This window comes from Balaenoptera borealis, assembly GCF_965194805.1.
Source record: "Balaenoptera borealis genome assembly, chromosome: 1".
NCBI classification, from domain to species: Eukaryota; Metazoa; Chordata; class Mammalia; order Artiodactyla; family Balaenopteridae; genus Balaenoptera; species Balaenoptera borealis.
Window position 1 is genome coordinate 87,500,940 of NC_138860.1, and position 16,926 is coordinate 87,517,865.

Here is a 16,926-nt window from a genome sequence, read left to right on the forward strand (position 1 = left end):
AAGCAACCTAAATGCCCATCGACAGACGAATGGATAAAGAAGATGTGGCACATATATACAATGGAATATTACTCAGCCATAGAAAGAAACGAAATTGGGTTATTTGTTGAGATGTGGATGGATCTAGAGACTGTCATACAGAGTGAAGTAAGTCAGAAAGAGAAAAACAAATATCGTATATTAATGCATGTATGTGGAACCTAGAAAAATGGTACAGATGAACCGGTTTGCAGGGCAGAGGTTGAGACACAGATGTAGAGAACAAATGTATGGACACCAAGGGGGGAAAGCCGTGGGGGGGTGGGGATTGTGGTGTGATGAATTGGGCGATAGGGACTGACATGTATACACTGATGTGTATAAAATTGATGACTAATAAGAACCTGCTGTATAAAAAAATAAATAAAATTTAAAAATTTTAAAAAAGAGAAAAACAAATATCGTATATTAACACATATATGTGGAATCTAGAAAAATGGTACAGATGAACCTGTTTGCAAGGCAGAAATAGAGACACAGACGTAGAGAACAAATGTATTGATACCAAAGGAGGGAAAAGCGGGGTGGGATGAATTGGGAGATTGGGATTGACGTATATACAGTAATATGGATAAAATAGATAGCTAATGAGAACCTGCTGTATAGCACAGGGAACTCTACTTAGTGTTCTGTGGTGACCTAAATGGGAAGGAAATCCAAAAAAGAGGGGATATATGTATACATACGGCTGATTCACTTTGCTGTACAGTAGAAACTAACAACATTGCAAAACAACTGTACCTCAATAAAAGTTAAAAACAAAAAAAAACCCAAAATGAGCTTTTTGACTTAAATACAAATTTCTCCAAAGAAGATATACAAATGGCCAAAAAGCATATGAAAAGATAATCGCTATCATTGGGGAAATACAAACCCAAACCACAGTGAGATTCTGCTTCACCTTATTAGGATGGCTATTATAAAAAAACAAAAAGAAAACAGAAAATAAATGTTGACAAGGATTTGGAGGAATTGGTACTCTTCTGCATTCCTGGTGGGAATGTAAAATTGTGCAGCTGCTATGGGAAATATTATGGTGATTTCTCAAAATATTAAACACAGTATTACCGTATGATTTAGCAATTCACTTCTGGATGTCTACCCAAAAGGACTGAAAGAAGGGATTCGAATAGATATTTGCACACCCATGTTCATATAGCAGTATTGTTCACAATAGCCCCCAAAATGGAAATAACACAAATGTCTATCAACGGATGAAGTGGTAATATACATACAGTGGAATATTATTCAACCTTAAAAAGGAAGGAAATTCTGATATGTGCTACAACATGGATTAACCTTGAAGACATTATGCTAGGAGAAATAAGTCAGATGCTAAAGACCACATATTGTATGACTTCATTTATATGAAATGTCCAGAAATGGCAAATCCATAAAGACAGAAAGTAGGTAAGTGGTTGCCAGGGGCTGGCGGAGGGGGAATTGAGACGGACTGCTCAGGATTGTGAGGTTTCTTTTGAGGGTGATGAATATGCTCTGGAATTACAAGGTGGTGATGGTTGCACAACCTTGTGAACATACTAGAAATCACTGAATTGTATACTTTAAAAGCATGAACTTCATGATATGTAAATTATAGCTCAATTTTTAAAAAAATTCAAGTAGTTCCAACTTCATGAAGACTTCCCTGAGTCTCCTGGTTAGTTAACTACTCCCTCCTACGCACAACCTTTAGATCACACCTTTATTGTAGACTTATGTAACTTTTTGTAATATACCATCTCCCCTGCTGATTATGAGTGCTTCTAGACAGGACTATGTCTTGTCTGTGCCTGTATCCTCAACTGGCCACAGTGCTTAAAACTCAGGACGGTAGATAGAGGTTGAATTGGAAAGATTATCGACTTTACCATACACAGCAATATCGAGCAATCCATTTCTTGGATATAATAAATATTATGTACATACTGTGTGTAAGACTTTAGTGATATAAAAACAAAGATGCATAGTGTCTACCTTAGAGGAACTTACAAATTTTTGGTGGAAATAATTATACTTAAGGAACTACAATACAAGGCAGAAAATAAGTACCATGTGAATGGCATAATGATCCACACCTAAGAGTTTGGCAAAGTAGAAAATTACTACCTTGGGGCTGATGAGGAAGATTTTGTGGAGGTAGAGGCATGAAAGTGACCTTTAGGGATGTAACAAAATTTTAAAATAAAAGCTTCAGCTGAGGCACATTCCAGAGCTATGTGTTCGACCAAAACATAGATGGTAAAAAGGGGAGAAGGGAGAGGCAGGTAACTCTCAAACGGTCACGCACATTGACGGCATAAAGGGATGCTGATAGGAAACTTTTTGTAATGGATTTCTTTGGAAAGAACAACCGTGTATGAAGAATTCTACCCTCCTCACTAAGGGTGAATGAGGAGGAGAAGGGATATCCGCTCCTTACCTCAAACCAAAGGACAGGACTTTGAGGGAACCATCTGCGGAGCTTAATGTGTGTCTCCTACAGTTTGAGGGACACAGGTCTGCTGACTGGCTCACACTGGAGAAATCAAAATCTTGAGGGCTGAGGTGTGGGGAGGTAGCTACACTCCCAGAGTCTGTCTGGGTGAATGGTGTTTCCTATGGACCAAATGAGATCCCAGAGGGAAAGGGAATTGGCATGGTTATGCTTAGCCCCTGGTCAAAATGGCCTCCTGCGGGGGTGAAAGCTGGAAATGAACTGCTGCTGGGCACGTAGATGCTGCAGAAGTGGGGAAAGGGAAGGTCTCTGAGGAACCCATGAAAGTCCCTCAAGAGGGAAATTGGCTTCAAACATCTGCAAGGTCCAGCGAGCACCAGCTAGACCACTTCCACAGCACCAATCAACCAGGAATTCTATGAATCCACGAAGTCCCCTCCCCAGGCTCCAGCCCCTAAAGGGCCAAAAACAAGTTTGTAAGATGGGAGAAGAGAAGAAGGAGCATGAGAGGAGGAAAGAGAGAAGCCAAGAGCCCTTCTCTCCCTGATCTTCAAATTTCAGACTTCTAGCCTGCAGCCAGCTGAAGCTGGAGGAGAGGAGACACTTCAACTGTAAGTTGAAGTTACAACAATTCTCATCTCGGACTCCCATTTAAATGCCTGGTTGACATTTTGTGCCTTAAAATGTGACAGTACTGTTATTACCTCTGAGGGACAACCTTTGTCTTTTCTAAATGTAAGAGAGAAATAGCCCCTTGGTGCAGACTTAAAAAGATAGTAGGAGACAAAAATGAATTTGCTTTAAGATTCCATTCTACCAGTTGTGCTCGTTCCACGTAATCTTTACAGGTAAAAATTGAAGAAGGGGCCTCCAGCAAAGGAATAGAGGTGACTGGATCCAAGCTCTACTTGGAAAAGGAAACATAGATAAACATATCCATCCCTGGGATGGGGATACAGGAGGGCAGCTGGGACTGTAGACAAGGGGCTGACAGGAAGGGCCTCCAGCGCCAAGCTAAACAGTCATTTAAATACTGGATGAAATTTCAGGAGGTTTTGGTACTTATTTCACATATTAAGTACGTGAGATCAGTAAAACTAAGTATTTAATACATTTCAAATATAAAAACTCATAAGCATAAATGCAAATATACTGAAATATATTAAACATATCATTTTAATATAAAAATAAAATATTGCTTAAAGGAAATTCTACATAAAATAGTTTAATTAGGGTTTAAAATGAAGTAAAATTACAATTGTTTTTAAAGTGATATTAGTCTATCAACGATATCATCATTGAGCTGTGAAAAACTTTCCAGTTGCTAAAAAATTCTGAATGTATGCTGGTTAAGGGAATGATAAGGAGATAGTTATAAGATGTTCTTAAATATCAGTATTTTCTCTAGTCCCTTATCTTCAAACAACCCTATCTCTTGGTTAATAAGTTTGAGGAGATTTTTTTGGGGGGGGGGCAATATTTTCTTTCTTTGCAGGGACAATATTTGTTTGTAACAAGCTGTTTTTGTTTGTTTGCTTCAAAGAAGGTATTTCTCACTTGTCTTCATCTTCCTGTCTCATCTTACATAAATGGAGATTCTAATGTGGACACCACATTAATACCAATAGCGTTCTGCTCCTATTCCATTTGTTGGAAATCTTTGTAATAGATAAGAACTATTCTTGCATTAGAAGCTTTGCTTTGGTGGTTGTTACTTTCTTCTTTTGCTTAAGGATTATGGAAGTATAGAAGATGGCTTTCTAAACAAGCGCACTTATATCTGATTCAAGATTTTAATGAAGCATGTCTCTGGTATGTATCAAGACATAAATGATTCAGATTTTTTAAACTCCAAAATAACTGTATCACACCAACAGAAATGCCAGTATTCCAGGACTTTAAAACAGCATGGAAGACCAGAGTGGTGGACCATTAAACATTGATACTGTAAATCATTCTTCCGTGGGCAATGTGGAGCCAATAGAGACGTTTAAACAAGGAAACGACAAAGATGTATAGACACAGACGTGACCGGTAAGAGTTGTAGAGAGTATTAAGCCCACCTCCTTCTGCCAAAAGGTCAGCAACTTCAGTTTGAGTCACTGACAATCACATAGGAAGTTGATTAATGAGGGGAAAAAGGCTGGGAGAGAGGCATGCAAACATCTGTTGTTTCCCCCTCATCATCCAGTCACCCTTTTCTGGTAAAAACAGTTCCAAGTCTCCTTTGAAGAACTATCTGTACCCCTTTAGCTCATGTGGGTGGGTGTGAACCCCTTGAACTCCAGAGATGGTTGGAAATGATTTCTTATAACTTAAAAAACACGTCTCATCTTGCAAATGACCGAGGCCCAGGATTTGTTTATATGGGGGGAAATCTTTGTTTCTAGATATACTGAGTGGTAAAGAGATAGAACTACTATAGCCATCGTGTGACCCAGGGAGGCGCTAGGAGTCACCAGATAAAGTTTCACGGAAAAGGCAAAAGAGTGAGAGATGGAGCTGGAGGCTTCAAAAGAACCAGAAACCATTATTATCTGAGCTTCTACCCAGCTAAGCCTTCTGAAGTTTTCAATTACACGGGCTAATTAATTCCTTTTCTTTTTTCATATTAAGCCAGCTTGAGTCAGTTTTCTGCCATTTGCAACAAAGTTCTAAATGATATTCAGGAAAAAAAAAGCCATCAATCAGGACTGAGGTGATGGTAGGAAGAAAGACTTACCGGTGAGAAGTCATGAAGGAAAAACAGTTTCAATCTCTCATGCTACCATGTTGTATCATCCACGCAAAATGTCACACAAATTACTACCCCTTCCCCAATGAGTTTAGCAGTATAATATCTGTGGCTCATAGTGTACGCTCAGGTGTCAGACAGACATGGGTCCACATTCAGACTACCTAGACTCTGCCCTTAAGATCTGTGCATCCTTGGACAAGTTACTTAACTTCTGTTCTCTAACCTCAGTTTCTTTCTCTATGAAATGGTGATAGGACCTTCCACTTAAGTTACTAGGAGGATTAAATAACACACTGCATGAGAAAGATTTAGCATAATGCTAGGTATAATGTTATTGATAGTTTCTCTTTTCCAAGCTTGCTGGAGGTTATCACTGGGGAAAAATTTTGTTGGAAGTGAAACTACCAATGTTACCTGCCTCCATGTTTATCTTTACCTCCTTTCCCATCTTAATGAAAAGAGGTGACCCTTAATGAAAGAGGATTTCAGGCTCTCTCTGCCTAAGACTGATCTTAGTTGGAGAGGTGACACATCTCCTGTCCAAGACTCATCCTTCCTCCTTTCTTCTTTATCACAACTCCCATTTCCTTAGAGATTTTGCCCCATCAATGATACCTCTTTGTGTTAATTGTCCCCGCCCCACCTTGCAGCTGGCAATTTTCTCCCATTTTGTAAAAAACTCTTCCAGAACAAAATAATCCCCTCCTATCAGTAGTTCTCAAAGTGTGATCTGAAGAACTCCTATATCAGAATCACCTGCGGACCAGCTAAGCCTCTGGTTACCTCGCCATCACCCTCTCTCCCGTGTATGCTGCAGATATTTCACTTTCCCATGTTCCTCAAATCTTTAAGAAGTACCAAACCTAACCCCCCACGCCACTGATTTTGCAGAAAAAAAGAAACTATCCCCCCCCAAAACCCCTCTAATTCCCACACTATAAATGTAACTCCACTTATGCCTATTCTTTCTTCTTTCCCACCTGTCAACACTGACAATATGTACCTTCTCCTTCTGAGGCTAATGACTTTTACATTTATTTCTCATCTTTTCCTACCCTCTTAAGCACTTCACTCGATTATCCAGTCTCTTGTATTTTCAGCCTCTCCCTATCTATAGCCTTCTTTCTATCAACATTTAAACATACATAGAAACTTCTCCCATCTTCAAAAGACAGTTCTCCCTTAACTTCCTGAATCAAACACCTCCCGATACTGTACTTGTTCACCTCCTCTTCTCAGCTAAACTTCTTGAAGATGTCTACACTTACTTCCCACTTCTAATTAATTTTCACCCCACTATTTCACTGAAACCACTCTCACTTTAGCGACCAAAGAATATTTTGTCAAATCCAGGAGACACTTGGTCCGTCCATCACTTGACCTCTCAGTTCCATTTGACACTGCTGTCCATTCCCTTCTTCTTCAAACCTTTCTTCTCTTGGCTTCCTTGATACCTAAGTCTTTTCTATCTCTGCCACTCCTTATCATTCTCCTTCTCAGGCCTCTCTTTCTCTGCCCTTCCCTTAAATGGTGGTGTTCCCTACATTACTGAGCAAGGGCTCGCTGCCTGATGCACATAGAAGCCAGTACTATGGCACTGATTTTTGAGAAAAGAAAGAACTTTATCACGAGGTCGACTGACAAAGAGACAGGAGGCAAGGTTCTCAAACCCATCTCCTCAACCCAGAGTCTGGGGTGAAATTTAAGGGGTTAGTGGAATTTCAAACCTGGATGGTGATTGGTTAGTCTTGAATTAGTCCATATGAGCTACTCATGCTGCTGGAAGCCAGCTTTTCCTTATTGAAGGACTTCTCACTTTGTAAAGGGCTCTGGTGGCAAGATTTCTATTCTTTGAGTTCTGTAGACTGAAGATTCTTGGTTCCAAGGTCATCCTGGAGACACAGGTTCCTGTCTTGCACATGCACAGTGCTACCTCTGTAAAATGACTCCAGCTTTGATTAATCAACAACCTGTTTTAAGGAAGTAAAACAGTTTAAGCCGGTGCTCTTTCAGTTTGATTAATCAACAACCTATTTAAAGAGACAAAAACAGTTGAAGCTGGTCGATGTTTTACGTGCTATTTCAATTCCCCCCTTTTTCTTTGTACATTCCTCAGTCTTGAGGCAAATAGGGCAATGACCATTCTAGCTGTTCCTGCTGATTGGGGGTGTGATTTTTATAACAGGAAGGAAATTGTTTTGCATCTAATTATAAATATTTGCAAATTCTAGCTTGAACTCTTGTCTTGAGCAATCATCATGTGAGTGGGGGAGGCCTTTTTAAATATACATGATAGACAATAAGCACAAAATCTGATGAGTGAAAGGATTAACCCTAAGATACAAAGAAGTATGACTCCTAACTTTAACAGTCCTTCAGAAACAGACCTTACTCCTTTGGGAATCCATGAAAACATGTTATAGTATCTAATTCTTCTACAATATGAGCTACTCATGCTGCATGATCATTTTCAAAACTGTAATAATACTTTGTCTTAAGGAAGGGTTTCCTATATAACATTTCATAAGGGCTCATTTGGAGCTTGCTTCTAGGGGCTACTTTTACCCTAAGCAGGGCAACTGGTAAGACCTTATCCCAAGTTAAGTTGGTTTCTTGACATATTTTGGTGATTGTCTTTTTTAAGGTAGGATTCATCCTTTCAGTCTTTCCCGTAGACTGAGGTCTCCATGAAGCATGTAACTTTCACTGTATTCCGAGGGTCTGAGACACCCCTTGAGTTATCTTGGCTATGAAATCTCCTCCATTGCCAATTTGAATAGAAAGAGGCAACCCAAAAGGAGGGATGATTCCTTTTAGTAGGCCTTTGTTACCTCGGAAGCTTTCTCTGTTCAGCATAGAAATGCTTCAACCCATCCTGTGAAGGTGTCCACAAATATGAGCAAATGTCTATTATTTCCCATGGTTCTTGGCATAACAGTAAAGTCTACTTACCAATCATCTCCCGGTTTTGTCCCTCAGGCTTGCACCCCTTTTATTATCGGGCATGGCCTGGTTTTAGGATTGTTTCTGATGCAGATCAGGCAATTTTGTATTACTTTTTGGATGGTCCTTTGAATTTGCAAACCAATAATAAACCTTTGTAGCCAATGATAGGTTGCATCCCTCCCATAATGGGCTCCTAGATGTAGATGAGTAATAATTCTTTCCATTAAATGCTCAGGTGTAAGCACCAGTCCCTATTCATTATAAATCCAGCCTTATTTGGTTGTTTGGTACCGATTACCATCTAAGTCTTCTGAGAGTCATCGTGAAATCCCCATTAGTCTGCTCTCTCTAGATCCATTTCCATTTCTGACTGCCTGTTTTATAGCCCGATCAGCCAAATTATTTCCTTTAGCTATATAACTATCAGTCTTTTGGTGGCCCGGGCAATGTACTATGGCTACTTCTTTCAGCATTATAACAGAGTCTAATATGGCCAGTATCTCCTCTCCATGTTTCTTTCCTTCCTGATATTAGTAGACCTCTCTTTCCATGTGGCCCCATGGGCATGCACTACAGAGAAGGCATACTTAGAATCAGTATAAATGGTAACCTTGGGGACTTCCCTTGTGGTCCAGTGGTTAAGACTCCGTGCTTCCACTGCAGGGGGCATGGGTTCAATCCTGGTCAAGGAACTAAGATCCCCCATGCAACATGGCGTGGTCAAAAACAAAAAAAAAACAAAAAAACAAAAACTCTATTAAAAATAAATAAATAAATGGTTAACTTTTCCTTAGCTCCAAGGTGCAGGGCTCTCACAAGGGCTATGAGCTCTGCCTTTTGGGCAGATGTACCTGGAGGAGGGCTTCTGCTTCTAGGACTTCCTGATGAGTTACTATTGCTTACCCAGTCTTTCGAAGTCCCCAGTCCATGAAGCTGCTCCCATCCATAAACATTTCCACATCTGGCTTTTCTAAAGGCTGGTCAGTCAGGTCAGGTCTGCTAGAATAGACTTCTTCAATTTTTTTATGGTATGGAATGCCTTATGGCATTCCAGAGTGCAGCTTAATGGACCATTGTCATTTCCTCTAAGAGCCTCATATAGGAGTTTGGCCGTGTGTCCAAAGTTAGGAATCCAAATATGACAAAACCCAGCCATTCCTAAGAATCCTTGCAATTGCCTTCTGGTGGTGGGTACAACCACCCTAGCTAATGCTTCCCTTCGATCCAGCAGTCAGTTTCTTTGTCTTTCTGATAACTCAAATCCTAGATATTTTACAGTTGGTTGAGAAATTTGCACTTTTCCCTTGGACTTTATATCCCTGGTCTGCCAAAAATTTTAAGTGAGGATTGTATTTTGGTCTGAAGCTTCCTTAGTTTTACTAGCATCCACATATTGAAGTAACGTTCCCTCATTTAATTGGAGGTCCCTTAAGTCCTTGGCTAAGGCTTCCCTGAAGATGGTGGGAGCATTCTTAAATCCTTGTGGGAGTGCCATCCAACAATATTGTTGTTTTATATTAGTCTCTGGATCATCCCATTCAAAGGCAAACAGTTCCTGGGACTCAGGACTTGGGGATATGCAATAAAAGGCATCTTTTACATCCAGAATTGTAAACCAGCAAAAGTCTCCAGATAAAGCTGTATAAGGATTTGGCACACTGAATGTATCCTCTACAATTTGGTTAATGGCTCCCAAATCCTGCACAAAACGATAATCTTTTGTCCCAGGTTTTCATACTGGCAGGATTGGAGTGTTATATGGGGAACGACAAGGTCAGATTAATTGGGATTTAAGACAGGTGGTTAGCAGAGGCTTTATATCTTCTTTCGCATGCCTCTTTAAAGGGCACTGCTTTAAATTTAGAGCCTTGGTGCCTGGACAGAGTTCTGCTACTATTGGGTCAGCCCAAACATATGCTCTTACCTTTTGTAGAATTTCTTCAGGGACTTCTGGTTGAGGCTCGTCTCCCAGGTGTAATAGTGCAGCTTGGAGGGTGCAGGCTTGCTTTTTCTGCTGAGAAAGTCATTTAATTTTGTTAGTAGACCTTGCCTCAACAAGGGAGTAGGGCATTCAGGCACATATGGAAAGCTGTGCTTTAAATATGCTTTTTTCCAATTATACAGATCAGAGATAGAAAAGGAGGAGGGCACATATACAGATCCCCTGGGTTGACCTTGGTCATTTAGACCTGTGGGAACTTGTCTCCATGGATATTGCCCTGCCTGAGGCACAGTACCCCCTGGGTCAAATTGAGTACCCTCGCGGGTATGGGGAGGGGAGACCCTGTTGACTCTCTGGTAAGGAAGGGTACAGGGCTGGGGCCAGACCTGGGGCTCTAGGAGGATTGCCGGTGGAAGCCTCGGCACCACTCAGAGGGGTTTCCCCCTTCATAAGGCGGGGGAATGGCGGGAGGCACCAAAGGAGGAGCCCAATGTAGTTAAGTCGAGATCATCACTGGGCTCTGACTCAGGGAAAACAGGTTTTTTCTGAGGGTCTTCCTCTGAACCATAACTTTACATATCTTCTGCAAATTCTTATTCTGATATAGAGACTCAGGTTTCGCTGCTGAACAAAATAACTTAGAAAAACCAGTCAAGGTCAAACGTCGTGAGCCCACTACTTGTACCTGCCTACTCCTGATCTGAAGAAAGTTGATAACCACAGTGCAAGGCAGAGCTGATGGTAGCACGGCCAAGGGTTCTCCATCTGGGAGTTCCTTCTCTCAAGAAAAACAAGCCCTTCGTGAAGTCTGAGTTTTGCAGCTGGCTGACCAGATTTCCTTCACTATATTGCTCAAAATAGTGTGTGTGTGTGTGTGTGTGTGTGATACACACACACACACACACACTTAAAAGCAGTTCAATGCTAGCTCCTTGATAGTCTGGCTCATACAAAAGAGGGTTAAAATTCTCAATGAAGAAAAACTAAAATGTGTCTAATTGTAAAAGACTCCTCCCTTGCAAGAAACAGGGATAAAGCTGATTTTGTCCCATTTCTCCTCTCTTTTGCAAACCAAGTCTAACTGTAAAATAGTCTTACAATTAGAAGACCCATTCTTGGGACATTTTCCCCTGACCCCAGCTGATACTGGGCCAGGCAGTGTTACAAAAGAAAATCATTTTCTTCTTTTTCATAACTCCAGTATACCATACACAGTAGGAAGTCAAATAGAACACCAAGAACATAATACATTAAAATTACAGAATAAAAGCACATCGTTAAAAGAACCATATTGTTATCAGAAAGGACAGGTACAAACAGAACAAAGCACAAACTTACTGACAGAGATCTACACCCAGATGATTCTAGTTATTATCTGCATTAGAAACATTATCTCCATCTTCAAAATACTTCAATCTTCTCAGGCCATTCTCTAGATGTATTTAAGAGCTATTTTCACAAAAATGTTATCAAGTTTTGCTTGTGTTTTGGAAGATTTTTTGCTTTATTTTACAGTTGGATAAATGTAGGCCAAGTTTGACTATTGTATTTATTTAAACTGCAAGTAATTATATATTGTAAAATCACTGTTTGTCCTGTTACTACCTTAACAATCTCAACCTTCCTAAAATATCTATTTGTCTAATAACGTTGCCCCACTTGTTTTGTTTCTCTTTAATCTGTCTTTCGTCAAATCACTCTAAAGACACAAAGCTTTGCTTTTTAATCCATGCTGACCTCCCATTTGGAAATTGATGATTTCTCCTAGCTCCCATTTCACTGATTTTACTCCTTATATTTCCTAATTACTTTTACTGTGCTTACTCTATTCCTTAGACTGATTGATATGATCATGTTTTTCTTTCTTTTTTCCCCCCTTCCTGTTAAATTAGCAGGGGTACTGTTAACATTCCCCATTTTGGAAGTGTTTTTTCCTCAGGATAACCAGAGCAAAATGACAGGCAGCAGATTCAGCAAAGCTTTGCTGCAGTCATCCAATAGTTAACCCTATTGGCCAATTCCTCACAAATAACAGTCACCGACAAACATAGACAAGCAGAGAAATCCAAAGACTGCAGACTCTAACCCAGGGTTTTGGACTCTAATCCTCTGAGTACTTCAGCAGCTGTAACCTTTTATATTGGCTCCCTTAGGGTGGGGCTTGAACCCACAAACCTGACTTGCCTCCGGAAATGTTGCCACCAGAGCCTTTTACAAAGTGAGAAGTCCTTCAGTAAGAAAAACCTGGCTTCCAGCAGCATGAGTAGCTCATATGGACTAATTCAAGACTAGCCAATCAGCTTCCAGGTTTGAAATTTCTCTAACCCCTTAAACTTTGCCCCGACGACAGATCAAGGACACAAGTTTGAGAACCTTGCCTCCCGCCTCCTTATCAGTCGACTTCAAGATAAAGCTCTTTTCTCAAAAGCCAGTGCCATAGTATTGGCCTCTATGCGGGTTGCGCAGCGAGCCCTTGCTCCGTAACACTCAGAGTCCTGCCCTAGCCCCCTGTTTCTCTCCTACTCGACTCACTCACCCTGGGAATCTTAACCGCTCCTACTGTTTCAATTAATAAGTATGCGTGGAGGAGTTCCACCTATATATTCCTACGCCAAATTTATCCTGAGTTCCAGATCCATGAAATCTAGAGGGCATTTGTACTTACATGCCTCACAGGTAACCTCATGATGTACATATTCAAAATTAACTTGCTACTTTCTGCTCAACCTCCTTCCGGGTAAAAGGCATCCTCTGCAAGTTGCCCGACCTAGGAACTAAGAAGTCATCCTTGACGCCGTCCTCCCTCTCACTCTCTGTTGTTAACTCTCCCTCCTAAAGGTTTCACACCTGGAAGCCTGCAACAGCCTGACCTTTCTCCAGTTTTGCCCCCTTCCAATCCAGGGTGATATCCTGGAGGAAAAGATCACAGTTACACTAGCTATTAGGTTCTAAATATTTGCTGTGGTTAAGTTTAAAATTAAGCTCCAAGCTTCCTATCAGCCAAGGCAAAAATGAAGGAAAAGTAATCTTCATACGTTTTAATGTTTGTTCTAATGCTAACACTAAAACAAATTTCTCAAGAGGCGATTTATATAGGGAGCAATAAGCGATGTAATGAACAATGCCCTCAACAACATTCCTACGATATATTCTATAATTTCATTCCGCAAGTATTTATGGAGTACTTATGACTCAAGCACTGTGTTCACTACTGGAGATAAAACAGTGAATGTGAGATACGTTCGGTAGATTACTCCTTTCTGCCCATGGACGCCGCCGAGTAAGCATCGTTGACATCTCCCCCCACCTCCACTGCCGTCATGTCTAAGTCAGAGTCACCCAAAGAGCCCAAACAGCTGCGGAAGCTCTTCATCGGAGGTTTGAGCTTTGAAACAACCGATGAGAGTCTGAGGAGCCATTTTGAGCAGTGGGGAACGCTCACAGATTGTGTGGTAATGAGGGATCCAAACACCAAACGCTCCAGAGGCTTCGGGTTTGTCACATATGCCATTGCAGAGGAGGTGGATATGGCCATGAATGCAAGGCCACACAAGGTGGATGGAAGAGTTGTGGAACCAAAGAGGGCCGTCTCAAGAGAAGATTCTCAAAGACCTGGTGCCCACTTAACTGTGAAAAAGATTTTTGTTGGTGGCATTAAAGAAGACACTGAAGAACATCACCTAAGAGATTATTTTGAACAGTATGGGAAAATTGAAGTGATTGAAATCATGACAGATCGAGGCAGTGGCAAAAAGAGAGGCTTTGCTTTCGTAAGCTTTGATGACCATGACTCTGTAGACAAGATTGTCATTCAGAAATACCACACTGTGAATGGCCACAACTGTGAAGTAAGGAAAACCCTACCAAAGCAAGAGATGCCTAGTGCCTCATCCAGCCAAAGAGGTCGAAGTGGTTCTGGAAACTTTGGTGGTGGTCGGGGAGGTGGTTTTGGTGGGAATGACAACTTTGGTCGTGGAGGAAACTTCAGTGGTCGAGGAAGCAATTTTGGAGGTGGTGGAAGCGACAATGATTTTGGCAGTTACAACAATCAATCTTCAAATTTTGGACCCATGAAAGGAGGAAACTTTGGAGGCAGAAGTTCTGGCCCTTATGGTGGTGGAGGCCAGTACTTTGCCAAACCACGAAATCAAGGTGGCTATGGCGGTTCCAGCAGCAGCAATAGCTATGGCAGTGGCAGAAGGTTTTGATTACTGCCAGGAAACAAAGCTTAGCAGGAGAAGAGAGCCAGAGAAGTGACAGGGAAGCTACAGGTTACAACAGATTTGTGAACTCAGCCAAGCACAGTGGTGGCAGGGCCTAGCTGCTACAAAGAAGACATGTTTTAGACAATACTCATGTGTATGGGCAAAAAAACTCGAGGACTGTATTTGTGACTAATTGTATAACAGGTTATTTTAGTTTCTGTTCTGTGGAAAGTGTAAAGCATTCCAACAAAGAGTTTTAATGTAGATTTTTTTTTTTTTTGCACCCATGCTGTTGATTGCTAAATGTAATAGTCTGATCATGATGCTGAATAAATGTGTCTTTTTTAAAAACAAAAAAAACAAAACAAAAACAGTGAATGTGGTTGTTCCTTATCTCATAATTCAAACCAAGTTTTGGCATAATATTAAAGCCAACCCTCTGAGGACAATTTGGTGGGAAGAGGGCTTATTTCCCAAGCCAAACCTGCCTGATGATAAAGCCAAGGTCACAATATCAGTTGCTCAGTCCCCCATGACCTACCACCCACCCCACCCTTGCCACTCTGCAGCCCCAGAGCATGATTTCAGGATTTCTAGGATTTTAAACTGCAATTTACTAACACTACCAGCACCACCGTACATAACACACCAAATATTTACAGGGCTTCCCAAGTGTTGTCTCACATGTGCTGACAAACAGTGCCACATGGAATCTGTCATTTTCCAACCTCACTTGCTCTGGCTTCCTGCAGAGATCTGTTGCAAAGCCAGCCACAGCACTACCCCTCACCTCAACTACACACGGCACGCCGCCAGCACAGGCTTATCCAGGTCAAAGGTGCTGCTCATGATGCCTGACAGGTCTGTGCTGAGGTTGCCAGGGTAAGGGTGTGGACTAGGGTGGCCTGTCCATTATGCAGAAGGGAATGGCGTCCAGATGCCAACATTACATTGCCTTGAAGCTGCTCTGATGTGCTAGCACAACCAGGACTGCTGAAGCTGCTCAAACACCAGGGCCCTTCTGCACTAAAGTTATACCATGTTTTCACTCAACTGCTGAGAACAGCTTTCCCCACTGAGGTTACATTTCGTTACACAGGTTCCGAAGCTGAGTTGTCTGGTGCTCCTGATACCTTACTTCAGCTAGAAAAACAGCTTTCAGTTTTTAATAGTATCAGGACACACAGTAAGACTCTGAGAAGTGAGTCCATGGGCTAGGCCAGGGGGAAAACTGTGACAATGTGCAGTGTTCCAAACTGACCCTTCCCGACAGTAGGACATTCAGACTTTTCTAGCTTGGTGAACTAGTTTAGACTCAGGTCAGGAGCCATACTCCATAAGCATGTTGCCCTCACATCTTGCCCAGTTTGATTCAATGATAGAATTTAGAATGATAAAAGAATTGGTTGCATGGTGTTAAAAAGAAAACCACAGGCCCGAAGTGGCATCACTAGTGCTAAAGCCCATGATACCAAACCTAGATTTATTATCTAGGTTTAGTACCCATGTCTAATTGCAGTTTCTGCCTCCCCCAGAAATGTAATGTTAATGGACCAGTATGGAATTTTCAGGTTAAGCACCAGTAAGGTAACCTGTCACGTGGTCCCTCTCCATCAACCCCCTTTCCCACCCCCAGAAGAGGCAATCTGCATGATAAAACCCTTGCGGGCCCCCTTCCCAGAAGGGGAACCCTTCTTTTCTTTTTTTAGTACCTTCTTGCCCCACCCTCCTTCTGCCTATTAAAAGCTTTCCATTTTGTACAACCACTCCCAGCATTCTTCTAGTTGCTAGACGGGATGCTGCCCAATTCATGAATAGTTGAATAAAGCCAATTAGATCTTCAAATTGACTGCTGAATTTGGTTTTTTTTTAATGTCAACATATTCCGACTCTCCTCACAACTTGACCTTTGCCTTGAGATGGACACAGATGGTTTCACTGTGCTCTGCTGCAAAGATCTGGAATAGTGGTTTGGGGCCGCTGTACATTCATGAGAAACCGGACCAGCAGGTGGTTGAGGCTTAGCTAAGGTGCTTAGTCACTGGGACATCTGCACGCAGAGCCTGGATTTTCCCACAGGAAATATTCTGGATGTAAATAAACACATCAATGAGCTTGAAGTTCTATACGTTTGCAACGATTTAAGCCTCTTTAAACATAGAAGGGAAATAGCAAATGAAAATTAAATATAAAGCGCCTAGTGCCGCCCTTCGCAAACGGTACGTGGCTCTTAATTCAGGAACCCCAACTTCCAGGACTTCAAGGAAGTCTTCTACACTCAGTAGACCCGAAATAAACCGGCTTCACTACCCAATTCTATCTACCCCTGTCTTCATGTCTCTTACCCAATCAGCTTGGCAAACTAGCGGATTCACTCCTACACACGCTGGCCGCCAGTTCTCGTGACTTCCAACCTGCCGTCCCGAGGGGCTAGGCCCACTGCCGGGGGCGTGGTAATACCTCCCGGGGAGGGCCCGCTGCGCGCCGCCTTGTGGGAGTTGTAGTTCTCGCAACTCAGAGCCTCCGGATAGGAGTCACCGCGGGACTCGTTTTCCCGTGCTCCTCTGCGCGGGTCCGCTTGGGGCAGGTCCCCGGGTGGATGAGAAAGTGGGTGGGAGCT

General features: G+C 41.9%; 1 long non-coding RNA gene and 1 pseudogene across 8 annotated transcripts in view; one reads left to right on the forward strand and one right to left on the reverse strand.

Moving 5' to 3' along the window:
- The window catches only part of LOC309616927, a 43,620-nt gene extending 26,810 nt beyond the window's left edge, over positions 1–16,810 (reverse strand). For 5 of the 7 annotated variants that reach the window (XR_014237644.1, XR_014237645.1, XR_014237646.1 and 2 more), the window contains exons 1-3: positions 16,652–16,810; positions 10,084–10,173; positions 6,941–7,183 (exon numbers count right to left, since the gene is read on the reverse strand). This is a non-coding gene — a long non-coding RNA (uncharacterized lncRNA). Of the gene's footprint in view, positions 1–6,811; positions 7,184–10,083; positions 10,174–16,651 lie in introns of those variants that run through there. The other 2 variants (XR_014237649.1, XR_014237650.1) reach the window with 2 other exon arrangements.
- On the forward strand, positions 10,569–14,677 carry LOC309616868 (heterogeneous nuclear ribonucleoprotein A1 pseudogene; annotated as a pseudogene). Its single transcript has one exon. The product of its transcript is annotated as a heterogeneous nuclear ribonucleoprotein A1 pseudogene (transcript).
- Positions 16,811–16,926: the final 116 nt, after the last annotated feature.